The sequence below is a fragment of the Panthera uncia genome (assembly GCF_023721935.1).
Source record: "Panthera uncia isolate 11264 chromosome B3 unlocalized genomic scaffold, Puncia_PCG_1.0 HiC_scaffold_1, whole genome shotgun sequence".
Classification (NCBI taxonomy): domain Eukaryota; kingdom Metazoa; phylum Chordata; class Mammalia; order Carnivora; family Felidae; genus Panthera; species Panthera uncia.
This window is the reverse complement of record NW_026057582.1, coordinates 70,400,385-70,424,208: the sequence shown is the minus strand read 5'-3', so window position 1 is coordinate 70,424,208 and position 23,824 is coordinate 70,400,385.

Sequence of the window (23,824 nt, the reverse complement as noted above, 5' to 3'; positions counted from 1 at the left end):
GAAGAAATGAAGCTCCTGGTATACTTGACCAGATAACAGAGTACATACAATGGCTTTGAGAGGATGACTTTGATTGCTCTGGGTCAAAAGCTGTAAAAATATACAGAGCAGAGTATAGTTGGATACCATCTCTCATGTTACAAAAGTCAACATAGAGAAAAAGAGGAAATTTCCAAGTAGAGAAGTAGGTGAAATTTCAGAGATCATCTTATGCAAAGTCAGCAAAGATAGGGGAGGTCTAAGGGCCCCCATTCTCTCATCTAAAGCCCCAGGCAAAAGGTTCCTGTTCCTGTGTTGTTAGTGATTTATTTAGCTATCCACTAAGGTCTAGGTACAATGCTGAACATAAACCTTGATATTTAGAGCTTAAAATTCTCATTCTGACAAGTCTCAGGATGGGGAAAAATCAGTATATATTTAAGAGAATTTAGACTTTCGTCTCACTGGAGCCCAGGTGATGTGCCCTCCTGGGAGTGAGTGGAATGCTCAGATATTCTAAGGGAGTGGTACCCAGAAAAGTGAACTACCTGGTGCAGGAACTTGCAGGTGTTGGAGACCTTTTAATCAGAACATACCATGGGTTGATGAGTCTTCTTCAGGAAAATGAACAGTCATGAGACCTTTCTGGAGAGTAACAATATCTCCCATCTTAGTGTGCTTTATGAATACCAGGCACAATACCAGATGCGAATGTATCATTTGATACTCACTTTATGTGTATCTTTTACAGTGTGGAAACCAAGACTCTGAGATACTGTTTTTCTGTTGAGGAAGAGTGTTAGAAAATCAATATGACCTAATCACTAATACAGTGTTGAATATAAAAGAGAGAAGGTAATGTTTAATGATAACTTACTGTTTGGGGGGGGGGATCAAAAATATTGGGGCATGTAATTATCTCCACTTAGGATAGGAGGAAATTGAGACTCAAGGAGGGTAATTACTTGTCATATATTGCACAGCTCTTAAATGGTGGAGTTGGAATTCAAACCCGTGTCTCCTTATTGTAAAGTCCATGTATGTTGTTTGGCACGATGAATTCAGGTAGAATTTGAGGACATTGGATTTTGTCTTGATCATCTTCTTTACCCCTTCTCTTCCACTCTGGGCCTCTGGACAATCCAGAGCCTAATTTGTACCTAATCCTTGTTCTCTGCTCTCAGGTTGTAAAATAGTCTCTGTCAAGAATCAGATGACAATTAATATGATGAAAAATGACAGTTAATTTTATGACCAGGCGTGAATGAAATTTAGAAGGAACTCTTTCTGATTTCTGTCGATAAGGACAGGCTCGCTGCTTGGGTATTAAGGAAAGAGGTTGGAAACAACTAGACGACTAATCTGTTTCTGGAGAGAGTCCTGAGTTCTACTGGGCAGGCCCTTAGGAGGAAAGTCAGTGACTTTGGGTTTAACAAAGAATTAAATACATTTATCTCTCACTCTTGAAAACTGGTTACCATGAATGACAATTTTATTCTTTTTGATTGTTTAAGGGTTTCTCAACCTTAATGCCTTGACATCTGGGCTGGATAATGTTTTGTGGTGGGGCCTTTCCTGTGTATCATGTGATGTTTAGCAGCATCCTTGACCTCTACCCATTAGAAGTCCTTTGGGGCTCCTCAGTTATGATAATGAAAAAGGGATCCAGGGGGACAAAAATCGCTCCTGGTTGAGAATCACAGATTTAGAGCTGCTAAGTTTTTCCAATGACCACTTTTGCAAAGTCTATTTTTATTAAAAAATTGTTATGCAGATCATTCTGTACAAAGCTGCAGAAATCTACATGTGCCCCTGTAATTAGCCTGAGTCTACTCTTCTGCTTGGTAGACAAATTTAAAAGAAACTTTCTCTTTGAAAGAGATAAGCCAAGAAGCTGAAAATACAGACAGGTAGAAAAATGGTCCTTTAATGAAATTCAGCTGCCAAGAAAGAATATATAACTGATTCTTTTTGGGGTTATTCTTCACTTCCCCTGGATGGTATGCATAAAATTGGTAGAAAATCTTATTGGCTGCTTTGCTCACTTAGCAATTATGTGAAAGTCCAAATATAAATTACACTTTATTTAGTGCCTGCCTTACTATTTGGAATTTTATTCCAAGGCCCCAGAAGAGCTACAATTGTTACCCACCACAGTCTGGACCTGCCAGCCACATGGAGCCTCCTTTAAATTAACTGTCACCTTCTGTATTCTTCCAGCCTCCTTAGCCGGTTAGTGTGGTGATGGTTCAGAATTGTCCTTGGTCGTGTCTCTTAGACAGTAACCCTGGGAGAAGCACAAAGAAAGGACAATTCCTTGTAACAGTTCAGTGAGTAATCATGTCCAGCAGCCCTCCTCAGAATTGTGACAGCGGTTTTAAATATTGGGAATTCTCTTTTGTATTAGTGCCTATTTCAGACAGCTTAGGTTTTAAAAAGTTGAATATTTTGCCTCTATTAGAGAAGAATTTTATGCTCATTGTGGGAAATGTAAAAAATGTGTTATAAAAAATAATAGTTGTCCATAATCACATCATTAAGAGACATTCACCATTAAAATTTTAGACCATTTTCTTCTAGGATTTTGCTATGCATTTTACATTGATGGTATCATACTATAAAATAAAATTTAGTATTCTTCTAGTTAAAACTTTAAAACAGCTTTATATCATAGGCTTGGTTTTTTTTTTTTTTGACATTTACAATCCTTAAAAGTTACTTTTTAGGAAGCAGTGTTGAATTAATCATCATAGAAATCCTTCTGCTCTAGGTAGAGAAATCCAGCACAATTCCCTTTGTACAGAAGGAAAGTTAAAGCACAGAAGTGAAGTGATTTTCTCGCATCTTATACCCATGTTAATTATTGATGCTAAGGGAAGAATTTGAATCTAAGATACTTGCGGGATTAGCTTTGTGTTTCAGGAAACTCTCTCTGGCAGTGATGTAGACAGATGCCGGGCTGGACAGGCAGACCCATGAGGAAATTGGTGTAACAACACAGGAAGTGATGAAGACCTACAAAAACAATTGAGGACTAAAGGAAGGGAGATGATGGATAAAGAGATAACAGTGTTAACCAGTAAACCTACCACTTGGTTAGTGGTTTCTGTGGAAGGTAAAGAAAAGAGAGGAACCCAGCCTCTTCTCATGTAGACACTGTCCACTGAGAGAAAGTAATGGTTGGCACAGTTTTGGAGGAAGATGAGCACTTCCGTTTGGGTGCAGTGCAATGGAAATTGTCATAGAATAAGCAGGTGGAATTGCCAAACAGGCTGTTGGAATAGTGACTGGCTCCAAAGTGGGGGTGGGGTGGGGGGGATGGGGATGGTGGTGGTGGTGGTGGTGGTGGAGGAGATGGAGGAGGAGGGAGAGGAGGAGGAGGAGGGGCAGAAGGAAGGGAGAGAGAGGGTGTCTGGGTTAGGCTGACTGACTCCAGGTAAATGGTCATTTAGAGGGTCAGCGACGTCCCAGAGATGGATGAACTGTCCTAGGGAGAGCATGCGGGATTCGAGAGAGCCTCAGATGGAGCCCTTCTCTGAATCTCATAAGCTTCTTTTTAAGGTGGTCTCTTGGTTAATCTGGGTTATCACGCAGGGTCTCACTTCTTCACTGAGATGGCTTCACCAAACAGGAAGGTTTCTTCCATCTCACTGGACCCCGCAGCAACATTTATCAGTAGTCCTTTTCTCTGCCTTGTGCAACTCCCTCCTCTTTCCACATACTCTTGCTCCCTCTCTCTTGCTGCTTTTGTGGAAGTCCCTTTGTTGTCCCACACCCTAGAAGCAGGTTGCAGTCTCAGACCAAGCCCAGCAGACACTCGGAACTCAGCTTCCTCTTCTCTCCCCTCTCCTGACACTCGTCTGAGCTCTGAGCGTTCCTCTGCATTTTCTTAATCTGAGTCCCCAAACATCAACTGAATTGAGGAAACAGCTGGGCCCCCGGGAAGTGTGGTACCCTTTCAAACTTGGATTTAAGTATGTGTTCAACATCTATTTAGTGGAGGGTGGAGTTGAAGCAACTTTTCTATTAATACCAATGTAGTGTGCCCTGTATTTTTAATTTATCATTTGACCTCTCTTGTTCTCCTTTAAACTCCCTTAAAACAAAAATGCACTCATCTAAATGCATCAGTGAATGATGTGGAATTTAATAAAAATTTCATAGGAGAGAAAAATGAGGTTATTTGCATCTTGGTATACATAGCATTTCCAGAAATTCCCATTGGATTTCTCATTTCTTACCAATCTCTGTTCTTGACCCCACAGCCTTATGTGTTCTCTCTACCCTCTCCAACAGTTGGCATTTCTGATTTACTTTTCCTAAATCTTTCCCTGTCTTTTCTCTGTCACTTTTTTTTTTTTTTTTACTCAGGGCATTTTTCTCTTTCTGACTTTTGTCTCCAAGCTTTTATGCTGCCATCCGCTACTTAATACTGCCTTTAAGTAGCCAGTAGCCATTACAAGAAAGATGAAGATTTTAATTGTTATCAGGAAAAAAAATCTTCCTGCTACCTAAACTCATACTCTTGTGAAGGCTCCAAGAGATCACATATAACAAATACTGTTTAACTGTGAATATTAAAATTCAAAATATATGCCTGTTTGTAACGCATGTATGAATGAGAGCCCTTTACATTTTGCCTGCTGAGTTCAGAACTGTGTCCCAGTTTTTCCTGGGGATAGTTTAGCCTTTAGAGTTCATTGCCTGGTACAGCTGTGCAGATGGTCTGATATTTAACCAGGCTCTGCCAAACCCTTCTACTGGGAGAGCAGATGTGGTTATTGCAGGACTGAGGGGTGTGGGTTTGAGGGGCATTGAAAAGGACGAATACATCTGGTACACATTCACCTTCCATGCCTGGCAATGTGATTGCCTCCTTTAATATTTTTTCATTGACCATTCTGTGAGTTAAGTTTTCCTTGTGTGTGTGTGTGTGTGTGTGTGTGTGTGTGTGTGATTTAAATATTCTTATTCCCATTTTGTAGGTGAGGAAAGTGAGGACCAGAGAAGTTAACTACCTTAAGGCACAATGAAAGAGCTGAGGTCTGTGGCTCAGAGGCTCAGGCCTGCACAGAACCTTGCCAGAACAGAAACATTTGCTATTTTTCAGCCTCAAGAAAAGGAAATGGCTTTGTTTCTGTCTTTTCATGTTGCTTATTTTAGACTCTCTTCACAGGGTAGGAGAGCTAAACTTTGCATGCGTTGAGGCTGAGGATCAGCTGGAAACACAGGCAGTAGAATAGAGGATTGGGTTCTAAATGTGTTTATACAGATTAGGAATATCCTCTGGGTGAGCAGAGGGGCTTCCCAAATCTACCAATTTGGGAATTTGCAAATTATGCTTGTACCGTTTGGGGGAAGCCTATCTTACCTTTAACTTCATGATTTAGTAGCTGGCATTTTTTTTTAAGTTTATTTATTTATTTTTTTGGGAGAGGGAGAGAGAGAGAGAGCGCACAAGACGGGGAGGGGTAGAGAGAGAAGGAGAGAGAGAATGCCAAGCAGGCTCCGCACTGTCCGCGCAGAACCCCACATGGGGCTTGAACTCACAAACCATAAGGTCATGACCAGAGCTGAAACCAAGAGTCTGACGCTTAAGTGACTGAGCCACCCAGGTGCCCCTAGTGGCTGGCGTTTTTAATTAGGCCTCAAGCTATTTGGGAGAAGGCATGTATACAGTTTTAGAGATAAGCCTCAAAGCAGCCACTGTGCTCGTAAACACGTGACGGTTTTCCACATTCTGTCCAACGTACTACAATCTCAACTGTCCTCAGGTGAACTTTGAAAATTGCCACATTATCCCAGTAATTTCACTCTGTAAGAAGGCTGATTTCCACTTGTATTTAATATTATTTTGTCTCTGAGTGAACTTTTTATTCCATGGATGCTGATTCCTAATGCTAGTTTCCATGAAGTGCCTCATGGGACACAACTTTGTCAATGACGCTCACACAAATGTAGGAATAGAATCCAAACCAGCAAGATGGTAACGAATGAAAATATTTTTCTGTTAATGAAAATAACATCTCCAAATCAAGGTGCCCAGGAAAGTGATGGCAAATAAATATTTATTGCTTTCAGCTTCCACCCTCCCCACTCTGGTACTAGGAAGTAGGAATATGTTTCTGGTGATTAAGTAGCATTTCAGAAATCAGGACTGACACCCGGAGGCAAACTTTTTGAGATAAGGCAGTCAGAGACCTATGCTCCCAGACCTGACGCCCCCTTACTCATGATGGTTTGCCTGTCCTCTTTCCAGAGGCCTCATTGTTCGAGTAGTTCAAGGACAATGATTCCCTTTTAACTTCAATTTCTTTAATATTTTTAAAGATTCTCTGCTGGAAGTTATAAAGGATGCAGACTGAACAGGACACTTGTCTGAATTTTTAGGGTTTTGTAATCCAGGGAGAGTGATGATGCAGGTAACTATAAGATATGGTAGACTAGAGTAAGGAAAGGTCCATTGATACCATAGATATGGCCCATTTGGAAAATAAGAGAAATATTGATTCTCACTGCAGAAAACCTGGGGCGGAGAAGAAGAAATCTGAGTGTCTTTGAAGTATGCCTAAGACTTCTTTGTGCAGGGCAGAGGAGGGAGAGGGGAACATTTAGGGTAGATGCAATCGCACGATCAAAGGCAAGAGAGTGAGAATGGTACAGTCTGCAACTGTATAGCTGGACATAAATGTGGATGAAAATCTAGGATTATTAAGAGTACTGCGTAAACAAAGATAATACTAGGATACAATAAGAGACAGTGTTCAGACTTGGATTTTCTGATTTTGAGACCCAGTCATTTACTAACTTGGTACTCGATGTACTCAGTAGTTCGCTAGTAACAGTTTACATTCTAATATACACTTTTGTTTTTGTTTTTCTTTCCAGATTTCTCCCTAAAATAATTTGTGTTCAGACTAGGGCACTGTCAGTTCCTACTTTCCCTACTGAAATGCATTATAACTGGCCTCTGTGCTTGCCTTCTTGCTTTCTTGCCCATTTTCCATACAATGGTCTCAGTGATCATTTAAAAATATAAACCAGAGTCTTCTACTCTTCTGTTTGAAACTGTTTAATGGATTCCCAGTATTATCTTGAAAATAGTTTAATGGCTATCTCAAAGACCGTAAATACTAAATAAATAAGTGATTGGTGATATATGAGGAAACAAAGAGTCATGACACATCTCAAAGAACTTTCTTCAGGGCACAGAGCAAGGCGTTCTGCCCAGGGCTCAGATGTGTAATATGTAATAACAACAGCTCACCCTTGCCAGCCACTGCTCCAGAGACACCTGTGCGCGCACGCGCGCGCGCACACACACACACACACACACACACAAACATTGTGCAGAAGGTACTGTTCTCTTCATACTGTGAATGAGAAAACAAAGGCACAGAGAATTTATTTTTATTTATTTTTAAAATTTTCGTTTTTTAATTTTTTTAAAGAGAATTTGTATTTAAAAACCCAGACACACCAAGAACCTCAGTCTTCATCTAGTTTGGTGATCCTCAAATACTGGACTGCAGATTAGGGATGTCTAGAACACATTTTCCACTGGTCATTTTTTCTTGCTTCTTACTCTTTTCTACTAAGTCCTATTTACTTTTTACTTAAGTCTATCCACAGCGAAGCTCGTGGTTGGTAACATTCTTAGTCTACGTCTAAATCTGTCTTTATTTGTTTACACTTTGGGGGGAGGTGGTTTAATACAATCTAGAGTTCTGAATGGAGACATTTTCTCTGAGCACATTGAAATATTCCTTTACATGCTAGCCCCTTTTGTTGCATTTGGGAGATCTATTGGCATCCTGTTTCTTCTCTCCTTGTTTATATTTATTTTTAAATTTTTGTTATATAAGATATACATAATGCACAAATCATAAGTGCACAGTTTAAGTTTTATATAAATACACACTCATTTAACTACTTCCCATATCAAAATTTAAACATTTCCAGTATCTGCAATGTTTCCTTATGCCCCTTCTCAGTCAATATCCACCCTTTTGCCCCCTGGCACCTGGGACTCTCTATATGTCATGAGTTCAGATCTGCACTTAGTTGTTAAAAAAAATTTGCCATTTTATCCAGCATTTCTAGGTGTTTGTAGCTGGAAGTTTTTTGTTTATACTACTTAACATATGGCCTTAACGAAGTCATAGGAAAAGGTCATGCCCATTGCACCTAAAATAAAATCCCACCTCCTTAAACCCGACCCATGTTGCTCTGTATGAATTGGCTCCAGTGCACCCTTGAACTTCATCCCCTGCAACTCCCTCCCTCATTCAAGCACCACTCGTCTGATTGCTGCTGCAGAGCATGACAAGCTCATGCCCTGACCCCAGACTGCTTCTCTCCTTGGCATCCTTTTTCTGTAGTTCTTTGTATGGCTAGTTTGTCCTTCAAGTCACAGCTTCAATGTCAGCTACTCAGAGTGGCCTTTCAGTTGTTCCCTTTCCCATTACTCTGTGCATTTCTTTCACAGCCTATAGACATCTTAATTTTTATTTATTATTATTTTTATATGGTTCCTGACTACATGCCCACCTCAAATGTCTACTCTCTGAAGTCAGGAAACTTGATTGCCTGACTCATTGCCACTGTGTCCCTGGGGTGGAGGGCTCAATTACTGTGAAACCCATGAACTCCTGTAGCTATGGGATGGCCTTAATATCAGAGAACATACCTGTTACATATGCTTGATCATGCTCACACTTTAAAAGTCCTCCATATTCACGCTGAAAATTCCTCCAGTGGGTAAGGCATTGTTCGCTGGGTATATTAGGCATCCTCTGAAATCGGGGCTAGTTCTTGCAAGTTAATAATATACCATTTATACCCTGACAAAGAGATTAACTAGATTGCATCTCAAGAGATATCAAAATGGCAGTATTTCTGTGGTGTTAGATGGAGAGTCTAAGTCCCATGGGCCCCAATGACCCTTCTCTCCTTGTTAGCTCCTCCCCAATCTGTCTCTGCTAGGTACAGTTTTAAAATTAAGCTCTATATTTTTCTTATTCCTCTCTTCATCCTATAAGCAACCAGCCTGTCCCATGCTATCAAGCTTTTAAATCATCTCTGCATTTGGTATAGAGTCCTGAAAATTCCTTCTGTAAATCAGAGTTAATCTGCATTTGCTAAGCAACTGATTTAAGACAATAGGATGTATAATTGTGCCAGACCCTTAGACAGCTCATTATATGTTTAAGCTTATAATTTATTGCTTTAGGAGAGGTGTATTAGAGCAAAATCACAATTCCAACAGCATACAGAAGTGATTATGTTCAGTGTAGGTATTTTCACTCAATCTTCCACTGGGGCAAAGCCATTTGTGGAAGCAAAGATAGCATGGAAGGCTCTTAATAAATGTTTACCCAGTAAACAGATGCACAACAAATATTATATTTCAACCCAGGTGATTGATTTATTTCCTTTTCCCCCTGTTCTCTCATGTGTCCCTAGTGGAATCAATGATTAATTGATTGATTGATATTCTTCTATTTATTGCACTTGTACTCTGTTTAGCACTGGGATAGGTCTATTACAAATAGGGGGGAAGGCACTGGGTTTAGTTAGGAGGTGGAGACAAAATTTTAAGACACTGTACTTGTACATGAAGATTAGGGAACAAGGTAGTAGTCATTTAACAAATATTTAGTAAATACCTCTTAAGTGTTAATTGCTTAGATTTTGTCAGATACTGGTGATAAATTAGAATTGTTAGATATTGGTGATAAATCCTCATGAACTTCACATTTGGCTGGAGGGAACTAAATATTAAACGGAAGGCATGGGTAGAATAGACGGTATATTATATGGGGATAAGATTCATGAAGTAAAGGAGAGCAGTATAGGAGTTCAAGGCATGGAGGCCTACAATTTTACATTTATTTATTTTTGATAGAGACAGAGCATAAGTGGGGGAGGGGCAGAGAGAGAAGGAGACACAGAATCCAAAGCAGGCTCCAGGCTCCGAGCTGTCAGCACAGAGCCCGACGCGGGGCTCGAACTCACAAACCGTGAGATCATGACCTGAGCTAAAGTCAGATGCTCAACCAACTGAGCCACCCAGGCGTGGAGACCTACAATTTTAAACAGGGGCGGTCTGGAAAAGCTCCAGTGAGAAAATCATTTTTGAGCAAAGTCCTGAGGGAGGGTGCAAGTGATGTAGACATCACAAGAGTTTATGGTTAGAGTAAAACTTAAGGTTGGGCAGATTATTTGTATTAGTTTCTCAACTGTAAGGTAATTTAAAATGTGCCTGTGTCATTTCAATAAGTAAGCAGTTTTGAAACCAGTATCAGTGCTCTAAGATCAGCGTGCTTAGTAGTACATGGGTCTGATCTGCTAGGCCTTCCTCATCCTGTTCTCACATCCAGTTGAGAGGAACGTCTGGCTGAGCAGATGGGCTGTTAATAAGCTTGCCTCCTGTTGTGCCATTGGACTTTTCATCATTTAGGCAGCGTGAGATGTGTCACAGGTGAGTCATGGAGCTGGATGAGGCGGATGGCACCTGTTAGAGTTGGATAAGACAGCGTCTTATGCATACATATGGAAAAGCAAACAGTCAGTGCAGGTGGGTGGGAGGAAACCAACTACCCAGCGAGTTTCCACTGGGAATCTCCTCTCATGGCAGAAAACTGGAAGGTTGATCACTGATATTTCTTTCTTCATCCTAATGACGTTCTCCAGAGTTTTACAACCTAAGAAACATCATTTGAGAGGTAACTTCTCCAAAAACATTTCTCTAAGGAAAAAATGTTTTGCTCTCTTTGGTTCAGGTATGACTTTGCCATTTCTAAATTTCTACTGAATTCAGCTCTGAAGTCTTCTTGATTATGGGATCAGGATGTAACTTCCTTGAATGTTAACCAAAGGTGCTATCTGTACTTCAGCATACAAAACACAATGTTACTTTAAATTTAGTTGTCTCTGAAGATGGGAATAAGGAAGGAAGTTGGTATTCTAAGGGGATAATTCTAAGGGGATATGTTTTTTATTCCAGCCATATGCATATTGCAAATGAATGATTATATATTCCAAGTAAGTCCTAGTATCCATTTATTCTATCATCAAATTCAAATGGTGTAGCTAGAAGTGAAGTGTTTCTTTTCCATAAAATGCTTGGAAAGGTTAAGATATTTTATTTCATGGTGTCTAGTTGGAAATACTTTTGCTAGAAAAAAATATTACTATTACATAGTCACTTTTATCCTAAATTCCAATAAAGTATCAAAAGGATGGGGGAAAGAAATAAACATTTGTTTAGTGCTTCATATGCATTGAGTGCTTCACATATATGATCATTTGTTTAAACTTCACAAAGACCCCATGAAGAAGGCATCATCCCCAACTGGTGGTTGGGAGAGCTTAAGAAATTTGCCCAAGGTTGCACTGAGAAAGTGGTGGATCCTGAACTAAAGCCAGGTCTGTCTGACTCCAAACCTTGTTTCACCACTTTATGTCCTTCCCAGTGGATGGTGGATTCTGACTTTTCCATTAGCAGTAATAGGTATTAGGTGCAATTGATTAAAACAATATAGCATAAAAAAACCAGTACTGACCCCCTGTATTAGTTATCTGTTGCTATGTAAAATTATCCCCAAATGAACTACTCCAAAATTTAGCAGGGGAAGACAGTGAGTATTTATCTCCCATAGTTTCTGAGAGTCAGGAATCCAAGAGCAACCTGGTTGGGTGATTCTGGCTCAGGCTCTCCCTTACAAATGCATTCAAGCTGTTGATTGGAGCTCTAGTGATCTGAGGGCTTGTCTGGGGCAGGGTCTGCTTTCCAAGATGGCTGTCAACAGGAGGTCCTAGTTCTTTATCACAGGAGCATCTCCTTAGGGTTACTCATGACGTGGTATATACCTTCCCCCAGACTACATGATGCAAGAGAGAAAGAGAATGACCCAGCTGAAAGCTGTAGTGTCTTTTACAATCTAATTTTGGAAATGATGTAGCTTCACCTCTGCTGTATTCTGTTGGTCAGTGTTGAAGGGGTTACACAGCAGTGTGAATATCAGGAGGTTATCTGGAAGCCATCTTGGGGGTTGACTATCACATTTCCTGTAACTTCACCTTTTGTTTTTGGCTGAGAATCGGGAAAAGTCTTCCATCAATTGATTTTGGTGGCACTGTTTGCCTGCTTCTTTCATGATAATACTTAAAGGTTGTGTAATTGACATTATCTCATTAGCTTTGTACCAAGTATACAAATTGGGAAGAAACTTGGTCGTTACTTTTGTAGAGCTCCCCAGGCCTTACACCCATACTGTCTTTACAAAAGGAGAGACAAAATTCTGCATCCTGTATCTTATTTTTAACCCTAACTGTACCCCCAAACCTTGGCATTATGTGTGTGCCATTTGTCTCAATAATGGTTAAAAGAATCCAACAAATTCAGGGCTATCTTTCTATTCTAAAGTACTTTTTATATTATTCCTTAACTGTGGTCATTTTTCTTTTATCTCTACTTGTCTCAGCGTGCAAAATACTCTACTTCCCCAATGCAAAATACTATTTAGACTGTGTGCATTTGGTTTCATACGTAAGTTCCCAGTGAATGAACCCTTGGGTTGACTGTCTCTGGATTAGAACTTTATCTTCCTAGGACATCCAAGTCCCAAAAGACCAGCTGTGTCAACGTGGTGGGCATCGTACCTTCTCGCTTCCCACCTGCTCAAGTGCAAGTCTGTGTATATATCACCTTTTTACCCACTCATGCTGAGCTCCTTCCCCACACTAAAGGTGACTATTAAACTTAGTGTAGGTGTTCTATTGTCAGCTTCTTAGTCTCCTGGGTCTCTCCTTTGAAGTAGCCTCCAGAGCCCACATCACCCCACTTTTACCTTATTATTTCTTGAAGTTCGACAGAATCTTCCATGGTGTTAAACACTTGTTAAAAGTGCAGATTTTTGGACCCTCTCTAGATATTCTGAATTAGAATTTTCAGAATTAGGGCCTAGAATATACCCATGGTTTTAGATTTAAATAACAGTTTCATCAAAATGGAATTCTCATAACATTCACCCTTTTAAAGTATACAGTTGTTTTCAATATATTCAGAAAGCTGTGCAACCATCATTGGTAAATAATTTTAGGATGCTTTTATCACCCATAGAAGAAACCCTGAACCTATAGTCACTCATCATACCTCACTCAGCTCCTGAAAACTACTAACCTACTTTCTGTTTCTATGGATTTGCTCTTTTGGATATTTCATATAAATGGAATAATATAATATGTGGCCTTTTGTGATCGCCTTCTTTCACTTAGCTTAATACTTGCAAGGCTCATCTATGTTGTAGCATAAATCAGTACTTCATTGCTTTTTATTGCCAAGTAATAACCCATTGTATGGATATAGCATACTTTATTTGTTCATTCATCAGCTGATGGACAATTTGGTTTGCTTCCACTTTTGGCTATTGTGAATAATGCTGCTATGAACACTCACATACAGGTTTTATGCGGACATATGTTTGCAATTCTCTCGGTATTGTCACTGGCTGATTTGTGTCCCCCCCCCCCCCAAGATTCATATGTTGAAGCCCTATCCCCCAGTACCTCAAGATGTCCCCATATTTATAGATTAGGCCTTTAAAGAGGTGGTTAAGCTTAAGCTAAGGCCATCGGGGGAGCCCTAATGCAGTCTGGCTGGTGTCCTTATAAGAACAGGAGATTAGGACATACAACGAGATGCCAGGGGTGTGTGTGCACAAGGACAAAGATGTGAAGAGGGATTAAGTGGGTGGCCATCTGCAAGCTAACAAGAGAGGCCTCAGGAGGAATCAGCCCTGCCAGCACCTGGACCTTGAACTTCCAGACTCCAGAACTATGAGAAAATAAATTTATGCTCTTGAAGCCACCCAGTCAGTGCTATTTTGTATGAAAGCTTTAGTAGACTAAAAAAATTATATACAGGTATATAATTAGAGATGGAACTGTTTGGTCATATGGTAACTGTTTTCCAAAAAGTCTGTACCTTTCTACAATCCAATTTTTCTTCATCCTGTCAGTACTTGTTGTCTGTTTGTCTGTTTGTTTGTTTTTCGGATTTTAGCTATCCCAGTGGGTAGGAAGTAATCGCTCATTTTGGTTTTGATTTGCATTTCCCTAATGACTCATGATGTTGAACATTTTTTCTACATATGCTTGTGCTTTACAAACAAGATTCATGAGTGATTTTCATTCATATTGAAGCTTAAAAGGAGTTGCAGATGTATTGTAATTCAGAGTTGTTAGCCAGCTTCAATCCTGGCTTTGGAACCTTAGTTATCGAAATTAAACTGGCCTATGCCAAAGTTAATTAAAAAAGTTTAGGATGAAAACAAAATTTATGATTAGGCCAACTAGTCTTCACAAGTTTATGTGCCCTCAGACACTCCCACCAGCTTGTCTCCCTGCCTGTGAGTCTGTTTCATCCAAAGGCTGTCAGAGTAGTAGGTGAAGTCAGCTTTGTCTTGGGAGCCAGTAGGTGGGAAAGAAGAATCCTCTTTCTCTGATATCCTGGGTGTGCCCCTTGGTACCACTAGAAACCTGACTGTCACTCTGCTGCCCCCTTATGGATGAGCCGGAGGATGGCTCTGGTTCTGAGAGAAGTATAGCATTCCCTCCTTCGGGCTCACTCAGGTCCTGCCTTTGGTCTTACTCACCCTCTGATTTTATCTCCTTTTTTGTCCATTCCTGAGAGACTCAGGTGTTCTTAGATTTAGCCTTGCCAAGTGTGACGGAGTGTTGACCTAACCGGGCTCTGAACCCCTGCTTGACAGTTGGACAAATAACAAGCTTGACAATCTTTTTGAGGATATGCTGGGAATGAGATTTTGCTTGTGTTTCTCTAATAAAATTATGAATTTTTTAACAAATAGGCAAGAACAGTCTTTTAGAATTAGGCACCGTATAGAGGAATTGGACGCAGCATGTCGCTTACATCTCTTCTTACCCCTTGCTAGATTGGGATGTGTCACTTACCTATCTACTGCCAAGAGGGAAAATCAAGGCCTGCTCTCTGTGTCTGAACTTTCTGGTCAGCAGGCTGCCATTGTTAACAGCAGCGATCCTAAACCCCTGGAGGTAAAATATGATTAGTTGTTTAAAAGTTTGAGATAGAGCTTTTAAAAAGCCCTTGGGGAATTTCTACATATTTATATTATCTGGATTGTTGTTACTTCTCATTCTTCTTATTTGAGATGAGAGCAGATAGTAAAAGGAAAATGTTAGGCACTTGCATTTTAGGACTCAGCTCAGCAAAGCTTGGGAAGTTCCATAAAAGCTTAGAAGAGAATTAGTTTGGAAGCTTTTGGCAAAATATGATCCCTTTGTTATGATTCATTGTGGTGTTTACTTCTAGTCTCTTTGTAAGGTAGTCTTTTGCGTTGCCTGAGAAAATTTAGTTTTACTTGTTTTGAAGCAATGAAAATAAAATAGAACATAAAAATATGATACATATTGGATTGGTTAGCTTTACATTTTTTGTTTTCCTTTTCCATTCGTGGGGAGTTCTCCATTTTCCCACTATTCTCCCTCTAAAGAAGCTTCAAGGGTCAGTTCTGCCTTTTTTCCACCCTCTGATATCCAGGATAAACTAGATCCCAAGACTCCACTGTTACCCCACCTTCCCTGGAGCTAGCCCAAGATTTTTGGACATGTTATGTTTGAGGGGCTTTATGGGCGTTCAAAGGAGAGAGCTCTCATGTGCAGTTGGACACATGGACAGCACATATATTTTGCAAAGTTGGGAAATGAAAACAATTTTTTAACTCAATGTTTCTGTTTTAGTAGCAAGATATTTGTAAGTATTATGTCATAAAACATGAGATGATATAGATGTAACCTTACAGATAATTTGTGTATAATGTTCTAGTAATGCCCAAAGAAAGTGGTAACATCAATCCAAATTACAGAATTGTCATAATGGTTTGGTTATATGGAAAGACTCTGTTAACATTTCATTGGTCACCATTGATGATCCCCTTTTATTAGATTTATATTTAACAGTGATTAAGTGCCATGATATGCTGGTAGCAGAATATAATAAGAGTTCAGAAATTGTTTCTCCCCAGTGATCTTATAATCTTGCCTTATGCACGTGAATTTTCTTCTTTATTTCTTTACTATGGACTGCAGAACAGTTTGCATTATTATTGTTCATAAATTCTGGCCAGATGAGATTAGTTTTATAGATGTAGGATCAATGATACTTGAGCACATTTGCAGCTGTGTACTGCCCAATATTGCTCATTAATGGCTTTAAAAGAATCAGTGCATTTTGCTAGAAGCAAAGATAATGAGCCATTGATTATCCCTGCACAGTGCAATTTACAGCCTATTTTATTTTTAATGCAACGTTAAATTAATTTGTAAAAGATCACAAGCATTGCTTTATTTCCAAGCTGTGATTAAACAGTTATTGAACTTTCCATAGAGAACATTAATCAATTCTCATCTCTTCTGATCTCCCAGAGTGCTTTGGAAATGAAGATGAATAGCTTGTGATCACCTGCACTTCTTGGGAGGCAGCAAACCCAGAGGAGAAAACATCCTTATGGGGCTGATCTGTATGAGATAGGATGTGTCAGGAAGGGTCCTAGGTTATGATGTTGCTTCCCAAGGTCAGATTGTGGATATATTCTAGAGCAACAAGTGGAGATATAAGTTCTACTAGAGTTTTATGTGAAAGCACCTTGAGGAGTATAAAGATATTATATAGGATATAAGGTATATATGCTTTATATGTTTTTGCTTTGGGTGGGTATATAATTAAACTATGCTTACCTAGCTCCATACATTTGAGTACGTTTTGAATAAACCTTTAAGATCACTTTTAAAAAATTAACCAATGAATAGGATTTTCCCCTTCTTTATCACTTCTTGGCAGTCTTCTATCACTGACCAAGGCTGATTAAGTTAGATATGAATTGTACGTAAGGACCAACATCACTGTGGCCAAGTGTCCAGACTTTTAGAATAATCTTCAGGTTTGCTGACATTAGTAGAAAAGGACTGATTTATGTTCTCAAGAAAGTAATTCATAGTAGAGAATTTGGGAGAAATCATAGGGAAATGAGATGAACAGAGTAGAAGAAGGTGCTATTTAGATTCAGATGTTGTGATCTTTGATTAGATGGTTATGGAACCCTAACATAGAAGATAAGACTGATCTCTCTGGGAACTAGCAGGGTGTAGAGCTTCCTTAATTACAGTAAGAGGGGTAGATTTTGAGGGACTAAAACCTACAAGCAGATTTACCTATTAAATGAAGGGCAAGTTCTGGAATGGTTGGGCTAAGAAAACTATCTTGGAAAGGTTAGAAGGTCCAAATGGAACTTAATATCCAAAGGGTAGATTGAATCAGGTGAGTAGTTGCATTAAGCCCTAGAAAGAGGCAATGGGGGTCCAAACAGTTGGTCACAACCCAGGAATTGAGAATCCAGAGATAAGTCCCTCTCAGACATCCAAAAGGACAGTTAGGGAGAACTGATGAGCTTAGGATGCCAGTGCTTACTAGAACCAAGTAGCAGTTCTGTTTATAGTTAGAGTGAATTTGGTAGTGATGTTCACACAGCATCAGGTATTCACTATACAAGCTTCTGCAAGTCTGACTTGTTGAATTAGATAACAGTGGCGCAGAGGGGACTGAGGGACCTAGAGGTGAGCTATAGACACTGAAATGTCTTCAAATGGCACTACCAGGGAGCACAGAAGAAAGTTTGCCAATGCTGGCTGTAAGCGTAAGGAGGTGGAGTGGTGAACCTCTAAAGGTGGGACTCGGGGACGGATGGGAGGCTCATCTCTCTCAAAGTGGTTCTTGGTTGGCCTTCTGTCTCACTTGGTGTTTTCAGACTTGTTTTCTTTTTTATTCCCTAGGGGTTTATTCACTGTTTAGATGATTACCTATAAAAATTAGGTATTTTGTTTGGATAACAAGTCCTAGTGGTTCGATGTTGACATAGTTTGGTGTATCCGAAACCCAGGCACAGAGAGAACAAGAGACAGAGTAGATCTTCTTTGTGGAGAGTAAGAAGGAGAGAAAGATGAGGGTCAGGAGCTTAGGTTGGTATCTGCAGATTGCAGGCCTGAGTTAAGAGCTATGATGGCTGGGAAGTTGTGAAGGCTGATGGTACCATGGGAGAGTGGGAAAAATTCAAATAAAGGCAAGCAGGGATTTGGTAAAAGCAAAATGCAGCTACCTCATCAGGTTGCCCAAGACCCATTCTGTGCAATAACAATTCATCAGGTTAAATGAGGTTCATTAATGAAGGAAGGGCGAGTCATGACTGTGTGTGTGTGTGTGTGTGTGTGTGTGTGTGTGTTTGTGGTAGGATGGTACATGGCAAATACAAAACTGATGAAATTAGACTGAAATTTACAAATGGGAGGGCATAGTGAACAGTGTGATGCACAAAAGGGTAGAATGACTGACTGTTCTTGGGGGGAATGTTTTAACTCCTACATCTACAGAGTCCTAGAGAAAGAAAAGGCAAAATTAGACATAAAAAGGAAGATAAGAGGGACAAATAAAGGGATTCATATATTTAAAGGAAGTAATGATGTGTTCATTAAAGGGTAGTAGTGAGTGACCTAAGGAGATAGGTCACTATCTTTGATAGAAAATTGAGGCAAGCTTCTATCTTTGATGGAAGATTGAAAAAGTGTTCAATATTTATGGATTCAGAATACATGGTCATAATCTCTAAAAAAATGTTCATAGCATCAAAGGACTTGTATAAAACCTTTGAGCATGTTCAACATTGCTATTGTTCTTTATGAACCAAGAAGAAGTATATACTGTTTTAAGAAAAATGATTATGATGGGGAGGGGGGCGCCTGGGTGGCTCACTTGGTTAAGTGTCCAACTTCAGCTCAGGTCATGATCTCACGGTTCATGAGTTTGAGCCCCGCATTGGGCTCTTTGCTGTCAGCACAGAGCCTGCTTTGGATAGTCTGTCTCCCTCTTTCTCTCTGCCCCTCCTCAGCTTGTTCTCTCTCTCTCTCAAAAATAAATAGATAAACTTAAAAAATTAAAAAAAGAAAAAGAAAAATGATTGTGGTAGAATATGTATGTGTATATATAAACAGATGGAGTGATTGGTTACTTTAGAAAGTGATTCACCTCAGCATTAATCATGCATTCTTAGGAGCCTCGTGTCATGAGATGTGCAGGACCATGGAGGGTACCTGATCCAAACTCTTGCCAAGGCAAGAAGCCCATCACAAGCAAATTAATTACATATTGTCTTAGTGTTATTTTATAACACCTTGTAGGCAGTAAAGCATTATTTTCTTAATTTATAGGTTGGAAAATAAAGATGTCCAAAGTCATTTAGCAACCTAGGCCCTGATTTCTAGCCTGGGTCTCTCTTTTTTTTTTTAAATTTTTTAATGTTTTTATTTATTTTTGAAGGAGAGAGAGAGAGAGAGAGAGAGCGAGCATGAGTGGGGGAGGAGCAGAGAGAGAGGGAGACACAGAATTTGAAGCAGGCTCCAGGCTCTAAGCTGTCAGCACAGAGCCTGATGCAGGCTCAAACTCACAAACTGTGAGCTCATGACCTGAGCCAAAGTGGGACGCTTAACCGACTGAGCCATCTAAGCACCCCATAGCCTGGGTCTCTTCTTACTGAGCTCTATAGTCGCTTATGTTCCATGAATATTGTCAGATGTGTCCTGTCTCTGAGATATTCCACTAAGTGTGTGATTACTGAGACAGTTGGAAGGTGATACAGCTCATGTATACCTGGGTTCAAACATTGGCTGCAAATAATTAAATGTGAGTCTGTTTAACTGTTTGTAAAATGAAGTGCTTCATTGTTCTTTCTTACAAGGATGAAGTGAGATCATGACAGTACCTGGCACATAGTAGGTGCTCAGTAAATATTAGCTGTCAGCTCCACATATGCCTCAGTGGTCTACCCAGTTGTCTGTGAATATATAGCAGAGCTGTCTTAAGAATGGGCTAATTTCTGCAACTATATATCCTTTCGAAAAATATAGTTCATTTCTTTTTAACATGTGCCATTCATCTAAGCATTTCTGTTGACTGTAAAGGATTCATAAAGTTCTTGATTTTGACATGTTTCTAGCTATCATTTTGAATTGGAGATTATTGTTTGAACTACTACAGAACTTTGCACAGGAATTTGATTTATTTGTCTTATACCTTAACTGAAATAAACTTGGTATTAGACTTCTGCTTAAGTTAGCTGAATTAATTCTGCTTTAATTCAAGTTCATCTCTGCAGTGGAAAATGACAGGCATTATTGAGTTCTGTTACACATTTAATAAGGAATGTACACTTCTCATCCTTGCGGGAGCAATTTAATACACTGCAGAGCCTGTCAAAATTCAATTCAAGGTTGAATGACTAATGCATAAAAGTCAATTCCATATCCTATCAGAGATAAAGCCAGTTATTTCTTTTTATCAAGTAGATGAGGATGCTATTTGGATCTCTGGTTGCAAAGGTTTGAAACTTCAGGCTTTGCAAAGTTAGTGATGTGAGTGTGTGGAAAACTCAGGCATTTCAGGAGTGGAGTTTGTCTAAAGATGCCAATCAATAGAGGGAGTCTGACTTGGTCATTCTCAGTCCTTTGTGCAGGTACAATTTCCATAGCCTTTGAATTAAGGAGTGAACTCAGTACAAAGCCAAGACCGGGAGAAAAAGGGAGGTTTTTGAAGGCTCTTATCTTTCCATCGATGCAGCTCTGGTCCCAATTTACATGTGTGTGTGTGTATGTGTGTGCATGCATATGGGTGCATGGACGTAAGTGTGTGTGCAAATGCATGAGCCTGTGGGCAACATCTGGTCCTGGCACTGTGGGCAACATCTATTGAACAATTATTTACTGAGCGCCTTCTAGACCTTGTTCTGGATGTTGAGGCTAGAGTGAAGAAAACATACAAAATCCCTGCCCTTTGGAGCCTCTATTTTAGTGGAGGGAGAACGAGAGTAAATAATAAAAGTAATAAGTACGTTGTATGAGTGTCAGATGCTCGCAGTTTCTATGAAGAAACATAAAAGAAGGGCAGAGGAAAAAGAATATTGTGGGAGGTACAGCTTCATTAACTAGAATGAGCAGGGATGGTTGAAGTGACATGTATTCAAGTAAGCTATTTGGGGGAAGAGCATTTTTACGGAGGGAACAGCATTACAGAAGCATGGAGGTTGAGCATGTTGAGTGTGCTGGGAAACACCAAGAAGGTCAGGCTGGTTGGAGCAGAGTGATGGGGAGCAGTCAGAGATGGAACCAGAGAAATAACAGGGGTCTGAATCTTATAAGGTCTAGGACTTATACGGTCTTGTGTTCTGAGTGAAATGGGAGCCTCTGGCAGATTTTGAACAGAAGCGACATGATGTAACCTGCTTTATTCCCTCTGGCTGCTGCATTTAGAATAGACTCTAGAGAAGTCTAGAGAAGCAAGGGGGGAAGCAGGGAGACCAATTAGGAGGCTATGATAGGGCAGATGAGTGGTATTTGTTGACAATGACTAGAGTAGGGTATGGCCTTGAGAGTGAGTGGCAGAAGCAGGGGTAGGACAAAATAACTGGAGGAGACCAGGTTATTGGTGGGATGATCCACGTGTCTGAGGCAAATTGTTATATAAATGTTATATCAATAGAGGTCAGTATTTCTTTCATCAGTCAGTAAGTCAAGGCATTTAATCCATTTCTCCTATATGGACAGCACTACCCAGAATCTTAGGGAAGAGAAAGAGAACAGAATATATGATTTTTTTTTTCTTCATGGAACTTACAGAACAGTCTGGCATATGCAGAGAAATCAGCAGGGCAGTCATTTTCAAATCAACCCACCAAGCAGTCATCTAGCCAACTTCCTAGTAGAGGTGTAAACAGAATTATCCAGGCTTCATTATGGAGGGCTTTTTAGAAATATGGGCATTGATTGAGTCAGATTTTGTAATAGGTGAGATTCTAAAACCATTTCGGAGGTAAGGAGAAAGAGGACATTCCAGAGGGAGGGAATAAAAGAGGTCCACGTGGAAAATGGCAAAGTCAGCATGTTTGGAACAGATGGTGGATGGAAAAGAAGGTTTAGAAATTAAACTGGCAAGTCTTCATTGTGGCATTGTTTGGACATTTGATATGGGGAGCAAAGCACTCTGGATCGATAGTATGATATGATGAAAAATAGTGTTGTAGTGGTCTGAGTGTAGACTGGACAGGCACAGTCTAAGCACAGTGTTGGAGGAACAGGAAAGGCGTCCAATGCAGTATGACACTGAGGATAAAAGACGCCATGGTGTCAAACGGGATGTGGCAGGCAGTGTGGTAGCATTAATGGGGAGGAAGGGGGTGGGGGTTGGTTCAGAACATGCTGGTTTGGAACAGATGGTCCAAGCCATACTCTGTCATCTGGTTTATGTCGTTGATTGTTTTGCTTCCTGTCTGCCGTCCTTCTGGCTCTGCCTTCTACTTAGAGCCCAACACAGGTTTCCTCAAACTCGATACCTGCTGACATCCTGGGCTGGATAATTTTTTATTGTGGGGAGTTGCAGGATGTTTCACAGCATCCCTGGGCTTGACTCGGGCGTCAGTGGCACACCTCCCTGCCCCAAGGCATCCAATCAAAAGTGTCCCCTGACATTGCCAAATGTCCCCTGGCTGGTGGCAGTAGGGGAATTACCCTCAGTTTAGAACCACTGAGCTACAGTGACTCTTAAAAATATAAGTCATTTCAAGTTGCTTAATGGATCAAACCTTTGAATATCTTTTCATCTTACCTAGAGAGAAAGCCCAAGTTCCTACAATGGTCTGTAAGGCCTTACCTACTGTGGGCTCATGAATTCCACCCAGCTATCTTTTATCACGTCGTCTTCTAGCTTACGCACTTAGTAGCTATTCTTGCTGTACCCCAAACATGACAGGCACACACTCATGGAAGGCCTTGCTCCCTTGCTATTTGCTTTATCTGGAGCATTCTTCTCACGTATCTGTCGGCTTGCTTTATCACCTCCTTTAGATCTTCACTTGAAGATCACCTTCTCCGAGAGAGGTTTTCTGACCATTAAATTTAACCCTTTTCCTGCTTTATTTTCTTCACACACTTATCAAACATGGTCTAAATTATTTTTTAATTTCTTATTTTATCCATCCATCCACTAGAATGTAAGCTCCAGAAGGCATGATTTTCATTGGTTTCAGTCATTTCTATACGTACAACATTGTCTGTACATAGTGTGTGCTCAGTAAACACCTGCTGAATGAATGAGTGAATGAATGAATGAATGACAACAGGGACATTCTCTTACAGTTCCCTGCCACTGCCCTCCACTACAGAGCACACATTTGCTATTGCAGGAATCAAGCAGTGCCAGCCAGCAAATACCCATGCTGCTGGGGCATTTGCCAAATGCAACAAATGCTGTTTTGAAACAAAGGAGCCTCTAATGGAGACATCAGCCATTTGTTAAATGATTAGTTTGGTGACAGAAGCTTCACATGTGATGAATCTACTAATTTACAGATCATTATTGGACATTAGTTAATTGCCAGACAACTCCATGTCCTAGGAAACACTGGGGAAGCCCCTATTACTAAGAAGACTGGATATCTCAGCTCTTAATAATTAGGGGGCTTATATCTCAGAGTGAATGAGTGGGTGGGTCCTACATACACTGAGTGTCCATTGCCACTTCAAGAATTGTTTCTGAGCTTTCATTTTTAAATAAAAATTCTACATAATGCTGAATATTTAAATGGAACAGAAATAAAAAAAAATAGAATTCGTTTCTCTACCTAAAGGTAACTTTGAGATGCATTTTAGGCATTCTCCACAAATATATACACACACATATATGTATATGTATGTGTTCCAGCTA